The sequence below is a fragment of the Euleptes europaea genome, chromosome 1 (genome assembly GCF_029931775.1).
Source record: "Euleptes europaea isolate rEulEur1 chromosome 1, rEulEur1.hap1, whole genome shotgun sequence".
Classification (NCBI taxonomy): Eukaryota; Metazoa; Chordata; class Lepidosauria; order Squamata; family Sphaerodactylidae; genus Euleptes; species Euleptes europaea.
In genome coordinates, this window is record NC_079312.1 from 65,233,215 (window position 1) to 65,250,863 (window position 17,649).

Here is a 17,649-nt window from a genome sequence, read left to right on the forward strand (position 1 = left end):
CTATTCCACTTATCAGAAGATAAGACCCACTGATGCAAAGGGAATCTGCCACAAAGCTATCCCCAACTAGTATATGGGGATGCACAAGAATTTCATGTGGGTAATAGTGGTTAAGAGCAGTGGACTCTAATCTGAAGAACCAAGTTTGATTCCCCACTCCTCCACGTGGGCTAGTCACAGTTCTGAACTCTCTCAGCCTCACCTACCTCACAAGGTGTCTGTTGCGAGGAGAGGAGGGGAAGGAGATTGTAAATTGGTAGAGTTGCCAGGTCCTTCTTTGCTAGGTTTTTGGGGCAGAGTTTGGGTAGGGGAGGGACTTCAATGCCATAGAGTCCAATTGCCAAAGTGGCCATTTTCTCCAGGTGAACTGATCTCTATCAGCTGGAGGTCAGTTGTAATAGCATGAGGTAGTTGTTGTGGGAGGAGGTAGTTGTTAACTTCCTGCATTGTGCAGGGGGTTGGACTAGGTGACCTGGTGGTACCTTCCAACTCTATGATTCTATGAGATCTCCAGATAGTACCTGGAGGTTGGCAACCCTATAAATTGGTTTGATTCTCCTTAAAAGATAGAGGAAGTTGGCATATAAAAACCAACTCTTCTTCTTCTATTAGTCCCACATCTATTTTTAAATCATTTAAGTAAAATCGACAGCCTGATCCTATGACTTGCACTGTTGTAGCTTAAAAGGGTCCCATGCCTGGCAACAAGGACAGAGACATCATGTCTGCCTTGCTTGATAACCAACAGAGGGTATGGAGCATGGTATGCTGAGAAGGGGAGATTCTAACATGGTTTGCATATCACCAAGTAATCCATGGATTAAAAACAGACTATCAAATATCAGATAAACCAAAAAATTTTGACCAATTGATAACAAAATCTCAAGACCATCTGCTCTCCAAAATTTATAAGATGTTGTTGGTCGTGGAGACTGCCGAGGAACAAGTAAAGACATGCATTATAAAATGGATGCAAAATTTTGATGAAATTATTCCGAGGCAGGAATGGGAGAAGATGTGGAAATCTGAAATTAAATTTTCAAGATCTCAAGACATCCAAGCAAATTGGTACAAAATGTTTTACTGATGGTATTATGCACCAAAAGATCTGCAAAAGATGTTCAAATCTAACCAGGTGAATTGTTGGAAGTGTTCAGAAACAGAAGGAACTTTTTACCACCAATGGTGGACCTGTAAAAAAGCTCAGAAATATTGGAAGCGAATACATAAAGAGATTCTGGAAGTTCTTCAGGTGGACTATGAACTAAACCCAAAATTCATGCTTTTGGGGATAGTTCCGACGCAACTACAGACTACACAAAAGGAAGTTTTTCAATATGCGGACACTACAGCTAGAGTTGTATATGCAAGACACTGGAAAGATAAGAAAATACCAAAAATATCAGAATGGATTACAAAAATGATGGAATATGCAGCAATGGCAATACTAATGAACTTAATTCAAGGGAAACAAATTGAAGAGAACCAACAGAAGTGGCAACTTTTCTATAACAAACACGGATAAGAACCGGTTTAATTCAGTAGTTTAGAAAAACGTAGGCCATATATAGAGCTATAAACAAGTTACAATACAATGAATCAAATGGTATTAAGTAGAAGATAGAATAAATGATTATTTTGGTGAATTAGAGAGACAATATTTGAGAATAATAATTTAGAAATTTATAATTCAGATTTATATGAAGTTCTACTTGGTTATCACATGTGGGTTGCAGGGAACACACAATATGTACTATTTCCCTATTGCCCTTTTCCACTTCCCTCTTTTTTGTATCTTATAAAAATTTTTTATAAAAAAAATAAAATACAAGGATTTGCATAGAGGGATTTAGCAAAAATACCTTTGAGATTAGATAGGAATACACTGCTATCTTGCATTAAAACCTTAGCACGTGAAATAGCTGATAATTTGATCAGCAGCAGCAGTAAGCCTGCCCTGTACTGAATTTTGTTGGGCTTATATCAAACCAAAGACATATAAAATAAAGAACAGATAAAGAACATTAAGGAAGAATGGGTTTTTGGTATCAAATATAAAATCTCTTCCATGTGCAAAAAAAAAAAAAAATCCCTATAGATTTCAGAGGAAGTTACACAACGAAACTGGAATGGCATATTCCATCTAGGAGAAGGGGAAGCAAACCTTATACCTAAAATCCTAAATATACTAAAGAGCAGTCATTTGAAAAGCTTCTGCAAATAGACAAGATTCCTAAAGTATTCCAGTACTGAGTCTTTTAAAAACAAATCTGAATGAACTGTTGTCATGTTTAATCACTTAACTATACACTTTTAAAAATGTTATTTTCTGCCATGTATTAAAAACACATTTCTTTCCAAATTGTAACAGCATAGTAGATGTTCCATATTTACCACGCACCACTTATTTCCATATTGAGTGTCCTCAGGATTATAAGGGACAGGCATCAATTAGAATCATGGAATCATAGTGGTGGAAAGGGCCATACAGGCCATCTAGTCCAACCCCTGCTCAATGCAGGGTCAGCCTAGAGCATCCCTGACAAGTGTTTGTCCAGCTGCTGCTTGAAGGCCGCCAGAGAGGGGGAGCTCACCACCTCCCTAGACAGCCGATTTTACAGCTGAACTACTCTTACTGTAAAAAAAATTTTTCCCTAATGTCCAGCCAGTACCTATCCCCCCTTTAATTTATCCCCATTATTAAGAGTCCTATCCTCTGCTGCCAACAGGAACATTGCCACGCCCTCCTCTAAGTGACAGACTTTCAAGTACTTAAACAGACCAATCATGCCCCCCTTAACCTCCTCTCTTGCAGATTTAACATTCCCAAATCCCTCAGCTTTCCTAGTAGGGCTTGGTCTCTAGGCCCCTGATCATCCTCGTCACTCTCCCCTCCATCTGCTCCATTCTGTCCACTTTTTGAAGTGAGGCCTCCAGAACTGCACGCAATACTCCAGGTGTGGCCTAGGGTTGCCAAGCTCCAAGTAGTAGCTGCAGATCTCCTGCTATTACAACTGATCTCCAGTCGATAGAGATCAGTCCTCCTGGAGAAAATGGCCGCTTTGGCAATTGGACTCTATGGTATTGAAGTCCCTCCCCTCCCCAAACCCCGTCCTCCTCAGGCTTCGCCCCAAAAACCTCCCACTGGTGGTGAAGAGGGACCTGGCAACCCTAGTGTGGCCTGACTAATGCGGTGTACAGTGGGACGATTACATTTTGTGATTTGGATGTTATACCCATGTTGATACACCCCAAAACCACATTGGCCTTTTTTGCCATGCATCACACTGACTGCTCATATTCAGCTTACAGTCCACCTGTACCCCTCGATCTTGTTTACCCAGAAGTGTATCCTCCATACAGTATGCGTGTTTCTCATTTTTGTTTCACAGATGTAGAACTCTGTACTTGTCCTTGTTGAACTGCATCTTGTTCACATCTGCCCACTTTTCCGGTGCATTCAGACCTTGTTGAATTCTATATTTATCTTCTGTGGTGTTTGCTACTCCTCCCAATTTGGTGATATCTACAGATTTAATGAGTACACCCTCCACACCCTCATCCAGATCATTTATAAAAATATTGAAAAGTACCAGGCCTAGAACCGAACCCTGTGGCACCCCACTGGATACCTCTTTCCATTCGGATGAAATGCCATTGACAACTACTCTTTGAGTGTGGTTCTCCAACCAGTTCCCTTTCCACCTAACTAGGGTCCAGTCCACAGTCCTCTAGTTTACCCATCAGAACATCATGGGGAACCCTGTCAGAAGCCTTACTGAAATCTAGGTAAACAACATTGATGGCATTTAGTGGCAGCCTTGCAAACTCAACCAGATATTTAAGGTGTGGTTCATATGAATGTGCAAGGTGTGGTTCAAACCTCTTTTGTCCAAGTTCTCCTATAGGTTTTAACGATACCTGTACCCGCCTATGTTCACCATCCTGAGCTTCTTGCAAAAATGATGGGAATCTGGGATATAAATGTGAAGAGTGAATGAATAAACTGTTCAGTTTCCACATATAAATGTTATTTTCCTTCCTCTGTAATTAAAGATAAGGGTTGCCAGCTCCGGGTTGGGAAATACATGGAGATTTTGGGGATAGAGGAGAGCCTTAGGAGGTCAGGGTTTGGGGAGGGACTTCAATGGGCTATAATGCCATAGAGTCCACCTTCCAAAGAGGCCATTTTCTCCAGGTTAGCTGATATCTGTTGCCTGGAGATCAGTTGTAATAGCAGGAAATCTCCAGCCACCACCAGGAGGCTATATCACTAAGACAACACTATCGCTTCTCTACCACCAGGAGGCTGGCAACCCTATTAAATATACTGTCCCATTTACCAACTCATTGGCATGGTTATAAGAACCTCAGTTTCTACAAGCTAAAAAGAATAATTAGACATTTCATGGATGCTTTCCAGCATGAAATATCAAGTACCCATTGTGCCAAAGGGGTTGGTAGTTGACTGTGTGAGCCCAAGTGGGACTCAAATACTCTCTCAAAAAAGTGAGATTCAATTTTTCAAAGCTCTTGAATGTCACTCTTCATAATGACATTCCTCAGCCCTCTGAGTGTGGATGGGGAGTGACTTCATCCCCTTGGATGAAGGATGAGGCACCAAGGTCAAACAGCCTCGTTGCCTTATTCTCACCAACCAGTGGAAGCCCCCCCCCCCCCCGTTGGCTTCTTAGACTGGCAACAGAAACTCTTCCTCCCGCACAATGTTTACCACACAGGAGCAGCTACTTTCTGGATGGGGCCAAGTAAGAATTTTGGATCTCTCAACATGAACTGGATAATGGCTGGGACTTGAGATCCCCCCCACCCCGCACTACAGTGTGGCATTAGTGGTGGTTACATTTTCCCACAGTTGATTATCCCACAGTGTTTATTAAGTGACAAGTTCAGTATCTGTTGGTGGAAACAGATGGAGAGTCCCCAACTGATAACTGAAGGAGGGAGATTCACTTAAACCAACCTCTTGCAGCTATCTGTGCTATTACTTGGAACAATAGTATTTATTTATTTATTTTGAAAACTAAGGGGAGCAGTAACTTGAGACTTAAACTTAAGAGGTCTTTGTGGTTGCCCACATTGATGAATGGGAAGTAGTTAACTGCACTTTAGACTTTTAATTAAAGTTGTAACCCCCAATTTTGTTGTTTGATGTCTATTCCTAGAGGTCTGATAACAACTCAGGATAGCTAGCTGCATCCACAACCCAGGACTGATACCAAATAAGGTAAAAAGTACAGCACTGAATGGACAAGCCCAGATTCACACAAGTGCATAGTGATATAATACACTTAAAAATGGAATTGTATGGAAACAGCCCCACGTAGTAAACCTTTTGTATGATGCCATTCTGCAGATACCTGCAGTGGTCCTAATCAACCCACCCAACGGAGGTTAGTGCATGTGATATAAGCTAGAAGCCCTCAGTCCAAATTTCAACTTAGCCATGAACCATGAGCCTCATCACTTTCACTGTAGGTAATAATAATGGCTAACATAAGGAGCCCCGTGGCGCAGAGTGGTAAGCTGCAGTACTGCAATCAAAAGCTCTGCTTACAACCGGAGTTTGATCCCAACAGAAGTTGGTTTCAGGTAACCAGTTCAAAGTTGACTCAGCCTTCCATACTTCCGAGGTCGGTAAAATGAGTACCCAGCTTGCTGGGGGTAAAGGGAAGATGACTGGGGAAGGCAAACCCCCCTTAAACAAAGTCTGCCTAGTAAACTTTGGGATGTGACATCCCCCATGGGTCAGTAATGACCTGGTGCTTGCACACCTTTACCTTTATCCTTTAACATATTTGTTAATTGTAAGAATTAACAATATAATACAGGGAACATTTTTGAACAATTAGGGGGAAATGCTATATAGACGCTAAGCTGAAAAGAGTTAACGTGTATGTGTACAATGGGTCCCAATGAAAGCTTAAACTGAGCTTCAAAAGAAATTGGACAGATACGTATTGCCTCCCTGTGGGCTTAATAACCATTCCACATTTAGGGCCATTCTGAGCAACAAGGGCTGTGACAATTAAATGGCTTTTGTACATTCAAGGTTAATCACCCAGAGAGTTGCCTGGGGCCTCACAGAGTGCAAGATATCTCAAAAGTGACAGTACTTCATCTTGCGCAATTCTGCAGTGGTGTACTTTGTCATCATTCTTTAAGGCACCTTTCCAATATCAGATGATTCCCTTCTCAGCAAAAAAGATTGCAACACTTTCTCTTTCTCTCTCTCTTTCCGTTTAGCACGACCACTATTGGTAATTGGTTGGTTGAATGGTTGACCTCTAGAATTCATCTTGTACCAAATGAACACTAAGCAAGGGACAAGGTTTACTAACTGAGTGTCTTACTGTATCTTTGTAAACTGCGTTGTGACTCTTTGTTGGATTATCAATCAATCACACAGATATAATTGATCAGTCAAGCTGACAGCTCACTGCATGTCTGTGTACTACCAGCATACCTTTCATTGCCCTCATTCATTTATAAACTAAATGCTGGAGTCAAATCAAATTCTTTTAATGCATCAAAACAATTATTTCTGATAGGAGTAGAATTCTTTTGGTCACATTTCAACACTAACAGCATGGAATCGGTGCTGTTTACTCCCTTTTCCCCCCCAGTGCATTTGGGCTTAGTCCAAAAACAGAGTTCATTAGCAAGTAGGTCAGTAAAGAAATGCTCAAGCCCTCTGAAACAGAAAATAACCCCAAATTGGAACAAATTCATCTTAGAGAACATGCAAAGCATGTAACACAGGGAGCCAAAAGATAAATGCGGCTAAACAGATCTGACTCCCACCACACTCTGTGCAAGAGTAAGTCAAGAAAAGGCCAATCAACTATTTCATATTTGGCTGTTTAAAAATGATGTTTCTCACATAAACTGACAGAGATCAAAGAAATTCATTTACTGGCCAACCATCTCATGGAAAAAAGATATGTACTCGCTACATGATGCAGCCAAATACCTGTCACTGAGAAGCAGGAAAGATTCTTAGTGTCAGGCATACCAGATGAGAGTTGCTATGAAAGAACATACTTTGGAATCATACAACAGCAGCAGAGTTTGTGTGTGTGTTGGTCTGTCCAAAGTGCTGTCAAGTCACAAATGACTTATGGAGACCCCACAGGGTTTTCAAGGCAACAAAGGTGGTTTGCCATGCCCTTCCTCTGCATAACAACCCTGGAATTCCTTGGTGGTCTCCCATCCAAATACTAACCAGAGCTGACCCTGCTTAGCTTCCGAGATCTGACAAGATAGGGCTAGCCTGGGCTAACCAGGTCAGGGCATCAGAGTTTTAGCCACAATAAAAAGAAACCTTAGAGACATGCAAGAAGTCCAAGAAGTGCACACAGCTGGGCACTTATTTTTTACTACCTCCATTTTTTGTCAAGAAAAAGCCACTTCAGTATTAATAGTTTGGTGGTATGGAGACGTCAGCATCCTCATAGTACATATGGTGCTCCCTCTTTGGATCATGACCTTTGTTATGAAAATGAAGATTAAAATATTGGAAAGACATCAGTGGGACAACAAGTAAGCCCAGCTTATTATGATTTGAGATCAGTCTGTTTTTAAGAGCCTTCTATCCAATTTTGAAAGTAATACACCCTTCCTTTATGTTCCCATTTAGTTTATTAAACTCCATCTCCCCTCTGCATCTTTTATGTACATACTTTGTTTGTGGTACAAAAATGCACTATAATAAAGTATGTCCCATTTGTTTTTGTTTCACTTAAATTACTTCAAGAAAATGCCAGGAGAATAGGTGTTGTTTTTCTCAGAAGCCTTAGAACCAAACGTTCCTCTTTTTATGAAAAGTAAATTAGAAGTTGGAGGCGCTGACACTTGGATGGTCTCACCAGATGTGAGAAAAAAATCTTACAAAAGGGGGAGGCCTCAGACACATTTGCAGTCCATGATAACTAAACTTAGCTCAGGCAAAAGACAAAAGAGCCACACATGGTGATTTTCAATTTTTTTTATTAGAGTTGGTTATGAAAATTAAAGACCCCTATAGGGAACTCTCAAGAACCAGCCATTTCATGCTCTGTTGTTCCAGACCAGCCCAATTAACAGTTGTTGGAAAACTTCATCAATTCCTAAGCAAAATCTTAACTCAAGAGGCATATTTCCCAGATCTAATCTTGAGTACCAGATACAGTTCAGGGTCAGACTGGATATACACTTTTGTGTCTGATTAATTTTTGGCCCCTGGCTCAATCTCTCTTTTAAAGTGTGCCTGCTCCATAGCAGGGAAATATAGCAGGGAACTAAGATGACCGTGAATGATCAGCACAGCTGATTCCTGCACAGCTAAATATAAATGATTCATTGTGTGTGTATGTAAAGTGCTGTCAAGTCGCAGCCGACTTATGGCGACCCTGTTTTTGGGTTTTCATAGCAAGAGACCAACAGAGGTGGTTTGCCAGTGCCTTCCTCTGCACAGCAACCCTGGTATTCCTTGGTGGTCTCCCATCCAAATACTAACCAGGGCTGACCCTGCTTAGCTTCTGAGATCTGATGAGATCAGGCTAGCCTGGGTCATCCAGGTCAGGGTGAATGATTCATTAGAGGGTCAATAATAGGTGAGAAAATCACATGAACTCTTGGGGCAAGATTCAGAAAGAGATCAAATGGCCACAAAACAAAAAAAAATATTTCAGTCAGTGTTACAGGCTATTAAATCTTTTTGACAACTAAATCCTGTAAAAGTGAGGGGACTATATGAAAAGGACTCTGACGTCACATATATGAGCATGGGCTATAACATTGAAACTTATCCCACATTTTTAAAATATTCCTAAACTGCTTTTTCCCCAAAGACCAGGCTCAAAGTGGCTTACATATCAAAACTTAGCACAGTCCATCCAAATGAAAACAAAAGGGAACCTATCCCTGAAAACCAGGCAAATCACTAGACCATCCTGGATTGCTATAAATTAGAAATCTTCCTCACTTACTCTGGCAAACAATTCCAGCCTATTTTCTGTAGGACATGATTTTGTACCACCCCTTTAAAGAAATAAAATGCAAGTTTCCAGGGGGTGAAGTTAAGGCTGCCTTGAGCAGCTTGGCCAATTGTAAAGGATACAGGAAAGTCTTTTTATTTCTAGCCAATCCCATTTGAGGGAGAAGCTGTGGTTCAGTGGTAGAGCATCTGCTTGGCATGCAGAAGGTCCCAGGTTCAATCTCTGGCATCCCCGGTTAAAGGATCTGGCAGTAGGTGATGTGAAAGACCTCCTCCTGAGACCCTGGAGAGCTGCTACCAGTCTGAGCAGTCAATACTGACCTTGATGAACTGAGTGTGTGATTAAGTATAAGGCAGTTTCATGTGTGTTCAAAGCTGTCCACCTTTCAGAATAGCATTATGGGATTATTCACTTTGGGACCATGCTGGAATATTCTGGGTCATTAATTGGCCCAGAGAAGGACCCTTTTTTCCTGGTTCACATTGCTTAGGAGAGGTTGGATAATTGGATTGGTTAGGCCCTGACAAGGGATTTTGGCAGGATTCACACAAGGTTTCTGGTGGTAGTGTTACAGGCTTTGACATATTAGAATATATGAACTGTGGTATTAGTGTTGTACATATGTAGAATTATTCAATGTAAAACCAAACTACACATACAAACTACAAACTATACATACAAACTACAAACTACACAGCAGAGGCTTCATTTTCCTTTTAAAAGGAAAGAGCCTGGATGTTCTTGGCCAGAGGCTTGTGTTTCTGAATTATTCTGTTTGGGCAGATTTGCTCGCTGCACTTTTTCCCTTTTTTCATGACCTTCCCCAGCCTTTTCAATGGGAAGAGAGCAAAGTATTCGCAGCACTTTCTGAATTCTTTAGGCTTCAGAGCAGAGTGTTGTTGGCACTTTCTGCCTTTCCAATGACTTCAAGAGCAGAAGGGGTCTCCATTATGCTGACTAATGATGTAATGTAAACAATATATTTTATTTTAAGATTTAAACATGAAGACATGATTCTAGAAATTAATGAATAGGTTCAATCCCAACGTATTTTTCTGGAGATGAGTATGATGATAAAATTATATAAAGTATAACAAAACTCAAAACTGACTGTTTAAGAAATAGTATGCTTAGCCTCCTGGAAGTGGAAGTCCTTATATGATAGTCTGTAGTAGAGCAACTGAGCATGTGCGGTAACATTCCTAAAACAGTGCAGAAGCGCTGTTACTCCAATGCATGGAGTTTTTTCAAGGCAGCCCCTTTTCAAGGTGATTGAAACAGTATAAATACAGACAGGGAAAGGGCTAGTTTTTCAGACCTCTAAGGGAGGCTCAGAAGATGGTATTGGTATGTATGGCTTTACAAATATATTATTCTAGAATGTGAATTAGATACTTTGAACTAAATCAGACTTCTTTAACTGTAATATTTTAAGTATTGGATTTTAAAACTGAATAGTATGTAGAACTTGCTTGCTTTACTGTATAAATTGTTACTGAATTTTAAGACTTTGTAATACTTGCATATACACATATATATACATAATTACATTGGAGCACATCAATAAAAAGACTTATTTTTTAAGTGAGTAAAGTAGTTGAGTCCTGCTTAGTAGGTGACTAACTGAATAAGATAACATACCACTTCTCAGGAAGGGGTCAATTCTAAGAGCATAGTCACTCGAAAGGCACTGACCCGCTTCAGTAGAAAGTGGCATCAAGTCACAACTGATTTATGGTGACCCCACAAGGTTTTCAAGGCAAGAGATGTTCATAGGTGGTTTGCCATTGCCTGCCTCTGCATAGTGACCCTGGTCTTCCTTGCTGGTCTCCCATCCAAATACTAACCAGGACCGACTCTGCTTGGCTTCCAAGATTTGATGGAATCACACTAGCCTGGGCCAGGGTACAGGTTATGCACTGGAAGTCTAATATAGAATGATGAGCATCCTGAGGCATCTTAGAATGAGTGGATGTATCCAAGCCAGCCACTTGGGGCTGAACAGACCCAGAAGGCTGGGGAAGGAACTCCCTTGGTTATATGCATCCCCATTTGAACCCTTGTACTGACCAGTATGGGTAGATAGTAGGGATGGTCAACAACTCTTGGCAGATTTCTGAGCAGGCAAGGAAAAGCAGTTCTGCCAAGCTGAGACTGGAGCCATAGTAGGATTGTACAAATGCTGGCAACCCCACCGGGAAAGATTGTAAGGAACCTGCACTAAAGGGCAGGGAGAGTTTAACAGTTGCACAGTTCAGTTATGAATTAATCAACTCTAATTTAAACCATTTGAAGAATACAGCATCTTTGTTTTGGGGTGTGGGGACAAGAGCTGGAGTGGCCCTATAAAAAGACCAAGCCCAGGATCTTTTTCACTTATAGAAATAGAAGAGACAGTAATAGATGTATGGCTGCAAAGGCAGATGAAAATCTGCTTATATTTGGGAGGGGGGCCCCTGCTAACATCCTGACCCCATTTGTTCTCCTCACAAAGGTATGTGTGATCCTTTCTGCAGCTGTCTCTCACCACAGGACCACTGTGCTGGAATGCTCAGTGGAGTGCTGGAGGAGTTTGAGTGCTCTATAAGCACAAGTTTGCAGCATCTTCTGCTTTGAGGAATAGTGAAGGAGGTTCGTTTTATGACTAAATCAGTGGTAACCATACTGATGGCATATTATCTGGCACAGTTACCTCTTGCTGCCCTAAAGACAAACAGCAACAACACAATCAAATATTTGATCACATATATGACCTAGCGGTAGTCCCCCAATAGTATAAAAGGGGTTACAATCATATTAGTTTGCTAGGACTGGGACGACATCAATGAAAAGTTACTGAAGAGTCATGTTCCCCGAAATTGTTATCATCCACATAACACAAAAAAGACCCTTCCTTTCTTTACCAGGGAACTGTCCAGCAAAGCAAAATCAAACAGCACAGACACTTCAGTGGGGATACCAAATGCAATTTATTTTCAAGGATGCCCCTTATTGGGACACCCCCATGACTCATTTATTTGAGGATTGCAGTGAAAGTTGAGATATAACTTCTCTAAATAAACAAATGCCACTTCAGCATGCTGGAGGGGATACGTATGATTACAGGCTTAGCCACACAAAAATGTACTTTTATAGAGGAAATGTGAAACTAGGAAGACTAGTAGAGAGCAACACTAAACAAGTTTACTCAGAACTCCCATTTTATTCAATGGAGCTTTCTTCCAGGAAAGGATTGCAACCTTATTTTCCCTGACACCAAGTTTTCTGTGTAGAAGAATTGTGATATTGTAGGGGAATAAGCATTCGATTCTCTCTTGCCCCCATATGCAGTCTGAAGTTATACAGCCAAGACAGTTCAAACCTTAAATGGAAGAACAATTGACCATAAGATGAACACACACAGGAAGCTGCCTTATACTGTGGCAGACCCAGTGTCTTAGGCAGAGGTCTTTCATATCACCTACTGCCCAGCCTGAATATCCCACCTGAGACCAAGCTCATTAGAGCTGGAAAGCTAAGCAGGGTCAGCCACAATTAGTACTTGGATGGAAGACATCCAAGGAATACCAGGGTTGCTATGCAGAAGAAGGCAATGGCAAACCACCTCTGTTAGTCTCTTGACTTGAAAACCTACAGGGTCACTGTAAGTTGGCAAAAAAAAACAACCTTACCAGATACTTTTAAATGGAGGTGCTGGAGGTTGAACCTGGGACTTTCCACATGCAAGGCAGATGCTCTGCCACTGAGCCACAGCCCCTGCCTGTACACTGGCTAGAAAGATAAGGCTTTTGCACCAAACACACACTTCTGAAAAAGAAATGTGCTTGGCCCTGAAAAGAAGGCCTGTGGTATCAAAGGGCTCCTGCTAAAGATGAAAACAGCTTGTTGCAGATGGCTCTGACTGTGTCCTGTGTTCCCTCTGCTCTCAGATACACCCATGGAAAGGAATTCCAATTAGAGGAAGACTTTTTGTGACAGTGAAGGAGAGATAAGAGCAAGAGTGGAAGATTAGCAGAATGAGAAAGAATAGACCTTCTTTTTGACCATGTGATGACCCCACTCTTCTATATTAGTAATAGCATTTGTGTAGCACTTTCAAGGGTTCAGAAACACTTCACTTACATTATCTCTTTGTAAACTTTTTCAACAATCCTACAATGGGGGTCACTTTTGTTATCTCCATTATGCAGATTGGGGCTGGATAAAAAAGAAGGGGCTTGCAAAAGACCACCTAGTGAGATTGCAACAGAGGCAAGATCTAAACCGGGAATAGTTGGCTAGCTTCTCTAATTTTTCTCCAATCCCCATAAGTATCTTGACATATTCTCCACCCCTAGAATCAGCATGGTTTTCAGAAGAAACAGCACAGCAGTGCCATAGTTACCAATAGATCATGATGGGTGGCCATGTTAGTCAGTCACTAGCAATAGAAAAGAGCAAGAGTCCAGTAGCACCTTAAAGACTAACAAAATTTCTGACAGGGTATGAGCTTCCGTGAGCCACAGCTCACTTCTTCAGATACGGAAGAAACACTCCAACCGCTACTTACCTATTGTCTCTTCTCACTTACTATCCCATCTTTTTCATCTTTCATCTTCTTGCAAGTGAATCTACTTCTACCTCTTCTGTTTCATAATGCAATTCCTGACGCCTCAGTTGGTTACCTTTCATCTCCCTTGTAAAACTTTGGGAAACCTATTTCTTCTAAACAGCCTTCCTGAAAACAATGCATTCCCTCCTTCTTCTGTGGCAAGGACAGTCCCATAATGTTACCTCCCAAAGCAAAAGCCACCTTCCACATGTTCAGTCAGCATCCTGGGGAGGGGCTTTGGCTCAGTGGTACAGCATCTGCTTTGCATGCAGAAGGTCCCAGGTTCAATCCCAGCACCTCCAGTTAAAGGGACTAGGCAGGTAGGTGATGTGAAAGACCTCGGTCTGAGACCCTGGAGAGCTGTTGCTGGTCTGAATAGACAACACTGACTTTGATGGACCAAGGGTCTGATTCAGTACAAGGCAGATTTGTGTATTCATTCCTGGGGTATGCACTGATTTGCTCCTCTGCTAAGTGTTTGACAGTGTCATAGATGCAATGACACACTTAAACACCCAGTCATGAATGTTGGTACCTGCCATGGGAGCACCCTGGGTGCCATCCGATATGGAGTAGCAATGCAGGAGGCTGTTATAGCAGACTAACTGGGCAGCAACTAGACCACAATAAATCATCAGGTTCCCCCAACTGTTCAATTCTAAGGTTTATTTTTTTTAAAAAAAATGCATTCCACATTTTTTCCCAACAGGGGCCTCAAGGCCAGTGTGATGTAATATAGTGGTGAGAGTGTCAGGCTAGGATCTGTGGGACGCAGGTTCAAATCCACACTCTGGTATGGAAGCCTGCTTGTTCACCGTGGCAAATCGCAGACACTCTCAGCCTAGCGTAACAAACAGGGTTGTGGTGAGGATAAAATTGAGAAGAGAAGAACAATGTAAACTCCTTTGTATCCCCTTTAGGGAGAAAGATGGGGTATAAATGAAACAAATAATTAAGGAAGCTTTCCTCTTTCTTTTCTATCCCTACCCACCCCATAAAATGCTGTAACCTGGAAACCACACCTGGAAGAAAGAACCGCCCTTCTTGATCTACAAAGTTTTCCATAGCTCTGAAGTATCATTTGATTTCCAAACATCCATCTCCATCCGGGGGACTGTTTTCAGGAAAACAACTGTTTAGAAACATTATTAAACGATCGTGTTTCCTTCCCTGCCTTTTTGTCTGTATACTTCTTAGCGAACATGAAGTAATATGCCTTTTTGAGGGAAGCTTGAATCTGCTGAATCTGTCCTTGGATCTTGTGATTGTGTATACAGTTGGACCACAGGGATGTAAAATGTACTACTACAGGTTCCATCACCTGTATCACTTTAGCGCTACCAAATGCTTTGAGGCTAAGATCTGTATACTTCTTAGCAAACTTCTGGAGTTTGCAGCCATTCTGTCCTGGCTTCTCTCTAATAGATTAGCAAAAGGAAGGCAGCATTTCTCCCCAGCCAATGACCACTGGCTGTTTTCTCTCTCTCCCAAGATCCCCAAGGCCTTGATTCTATTCATTCCATTAGATGGAGAAAAAACCGAGAAATCAGAGGAAAATCAACACGATCAAACCAAGACACCTGCAGTACCTGTGGGGGGGGGGGATGTGGTTAAAGCTTGGAAGAAAGGGGAGGGAGAAGACTAGGGAACACTCGGGCGAGTTGGAGCCACTGTAACTTTGAGGGCTGGCATTGATCTTTATTCTGATGCCTGTCATAGCAAGTCGGATATAGGCTGAAGATTCTGCCTCCCACGTCCCTGACCCCCCCCCCACACACACACACACACCACGCGCGCTTTTGCAGCCGTTCTAGTCAATTACACAGACAGCGCGTCCGTCAGTCGCTCCCCCGCCCCTTCTCGCCACCCTCCCGTCTGCTGGCTCTAGCGCCTCTTTACAAAAAGACTTACCCCGTATACACAATCGGCGTGTGCTGCTGTGGCTGCTGCTGCCGCTGCTGCAGCGGCTGTCTTGTAAAAAGGGGTTTTTGGGAACCAGGAGGAGGGGGAGGGACTTAACAAAAAGTTACAGTGAAACTGACCAACTGCATGGATTGTTGATCTAACCTGAAACCCGGAGGCAGTGGCCCATCAATCATGGTTAATTACACCCTGATGCCAAGCCTTCGGAGACCCCTTGATCTCCCCTCCCCTCCCTCCACCTCGTCATGAAATAGCAGGGCTGCCGGGCTTGTTCAATTGCCTCACTTTTGTTCTGCCTCGTAACTTTGGGCCACAGGGTGGTAGACACCGAAAAGGCGTGACTCCTCCTCGGCTCCCATATCACAAGGCACGTGAAACGCCTAGTCAGTTGCACCAGCAGAGGGGTTTCCCCATAGGGCTTTAGGCGGGGCTAGAAATATAGGGAAAGGGAACGGAGAGAACTGGAGGGGGGGGGAGAGAGACTGGAAATATTTCGCTCTGGAATGAGTTGGAAAGAGGTGGGACTCTGCTGCAGCATGCATCATCTCCCCATGGGCTACAGCATCTTCCTGCAGTGAGCAGACCGCAGATGCTCAACAGCCGAAGGGAGAACTGGACATATTGAAACAATGAGACAGTGTGTGCTTTACAAACTTAATGTGGAAAAAGGAGGCAGAGAACTGGATCCAGTTTCCCGATGTAAAAAAGAAGGAACAGTCCGAGTTATGTGCACCACGCCGCTCAAAACTGCACAGTAATTTCCTTGGGTTTTTAACCAAATAAAAGTTTCCTAAGATGCATTAAGGTTTCCTTGGGGAGGGTCTTTTTCTTTTCTTTTTTAATAGCTAAGGCCAATGAAGAATGGCTTTTACACGCTGCTGATTTTTTTTTTAATCATAATGATTTCTGATCGTGGGTAGATTTATGTGGCTGTTTATAGAAGGCTCTGTTTCAAGAAATTCCATCCCGCCACAAATTCAAAGCAAGTTTTAGGCAAGAGGGGGAGAGAGAGGAAAAAGTTGTGTCCCATCAATAAAACATATTTGATGGCCTTTGAAGATGAAATACTCAAATTCTCCTCTTTCTTTCAGTAAAACAGAGCTTCCAAACTTAACTCCAGCTTTTTCTATTTTCGCTGAAAGAAGGCCCTAGCCTCTCCTCTGAAAATAGCAGATGTATTGATAATAGATCCCTAGGGAAGCCATATTAGTTTATTGCAGCAGAATCAAATAGAAGTTTAGTACATCTTAAGAAGTTTTTTTAAAATTCCATCCATGAGCTTTCATGAGTCAGTGCTCACTTCATCAAATGCATGGCAAACTGTATTGAAAAAGCCATTGGTTTGAAACAGCCCTGGCATGTTCTAAACAAAACTCCAAGAGAAGCAGAACCCTGGAATGAAAGTAAAAGAGAGGAGAAGGGAGGGGCTGTGGCTCAGCGGCAGAGAATCTATGTGGCATGCAGAAGGTCCCAGGTTCAGTCTCCGGCATCTCCAATTTTAAAGGTTAGAAGGTAGGTGGTATGAAAGACCTCTGCCTGAGACCCTGTTCGCTGCTGGTCTGAGTAGACAATACTGACCTTGATGGACCAGTGGTCTGATTCAGTATAAGGCAGCTCTGTGTGTGAGAAGGGAAGACACCTGAGAACTCCAGCAGAGTGACGTATCATTCCCCCCCTCAAGGGTATTATGTACGTGGGCACCTGCATGCAGGCTCAAGAGCCTCCCAACAGTCAGGAGGACTGCAGACCTCAGCCTCTGACCCATGGTGGTGGCACAGCAGCTGCTCTGAAAGTTGCTGATGAGGCTCCCTTCCCCGTGGACTCACAGGCAGAGGAGAGAGGCCTCTGATGGAGCAGTCAGGGATACTCCAGGATCAGGACTTTTGGTGAGCAGCAGGCTTGAATGCATTTTGAATGGCAAGCGGGACCAAACAGCACTTTGAGCTACACCCCAGCTGCTGCATGAGGCTGCACCAGAACTAATTTCTGCTCTGTGAGATGATTTTCTCGGGAAATTTGAAAATTTTCTTCTGGTGCCTGGCCTCTAAAAGGTCAATAGGGTTTTATTAATTAAAAATTTTCCCAAAGAAACTCAAGGCAGCTCACAAACTTAAGTGCCTACAAGTAAACCAATTAAAA

General features: G+C 42.4%; 1 protein-coding gene across 1 annotated transcript in view; it reads right to left on the reverse strand.

Moving 5' to 3' along the window:
• Nucleotides 1-15,534, reverse strand: part of FBLN2 (fibulin 2) — a 200,067-nt gene extending 184,533 nt beyond the window's left edge. Inside the window, exon 1 of the mRNA XM_056861352.1 lies at nt 15,499-15,534. The gene's annotated coding sequence lies outside the window, so the exon portion shown is untranslated. The remainder of the gene's footprint in view (nt 1-15,498) is intronic.
• Nucleotides 15,535-17,649: the final 2,115 nt, after the last annotated feature.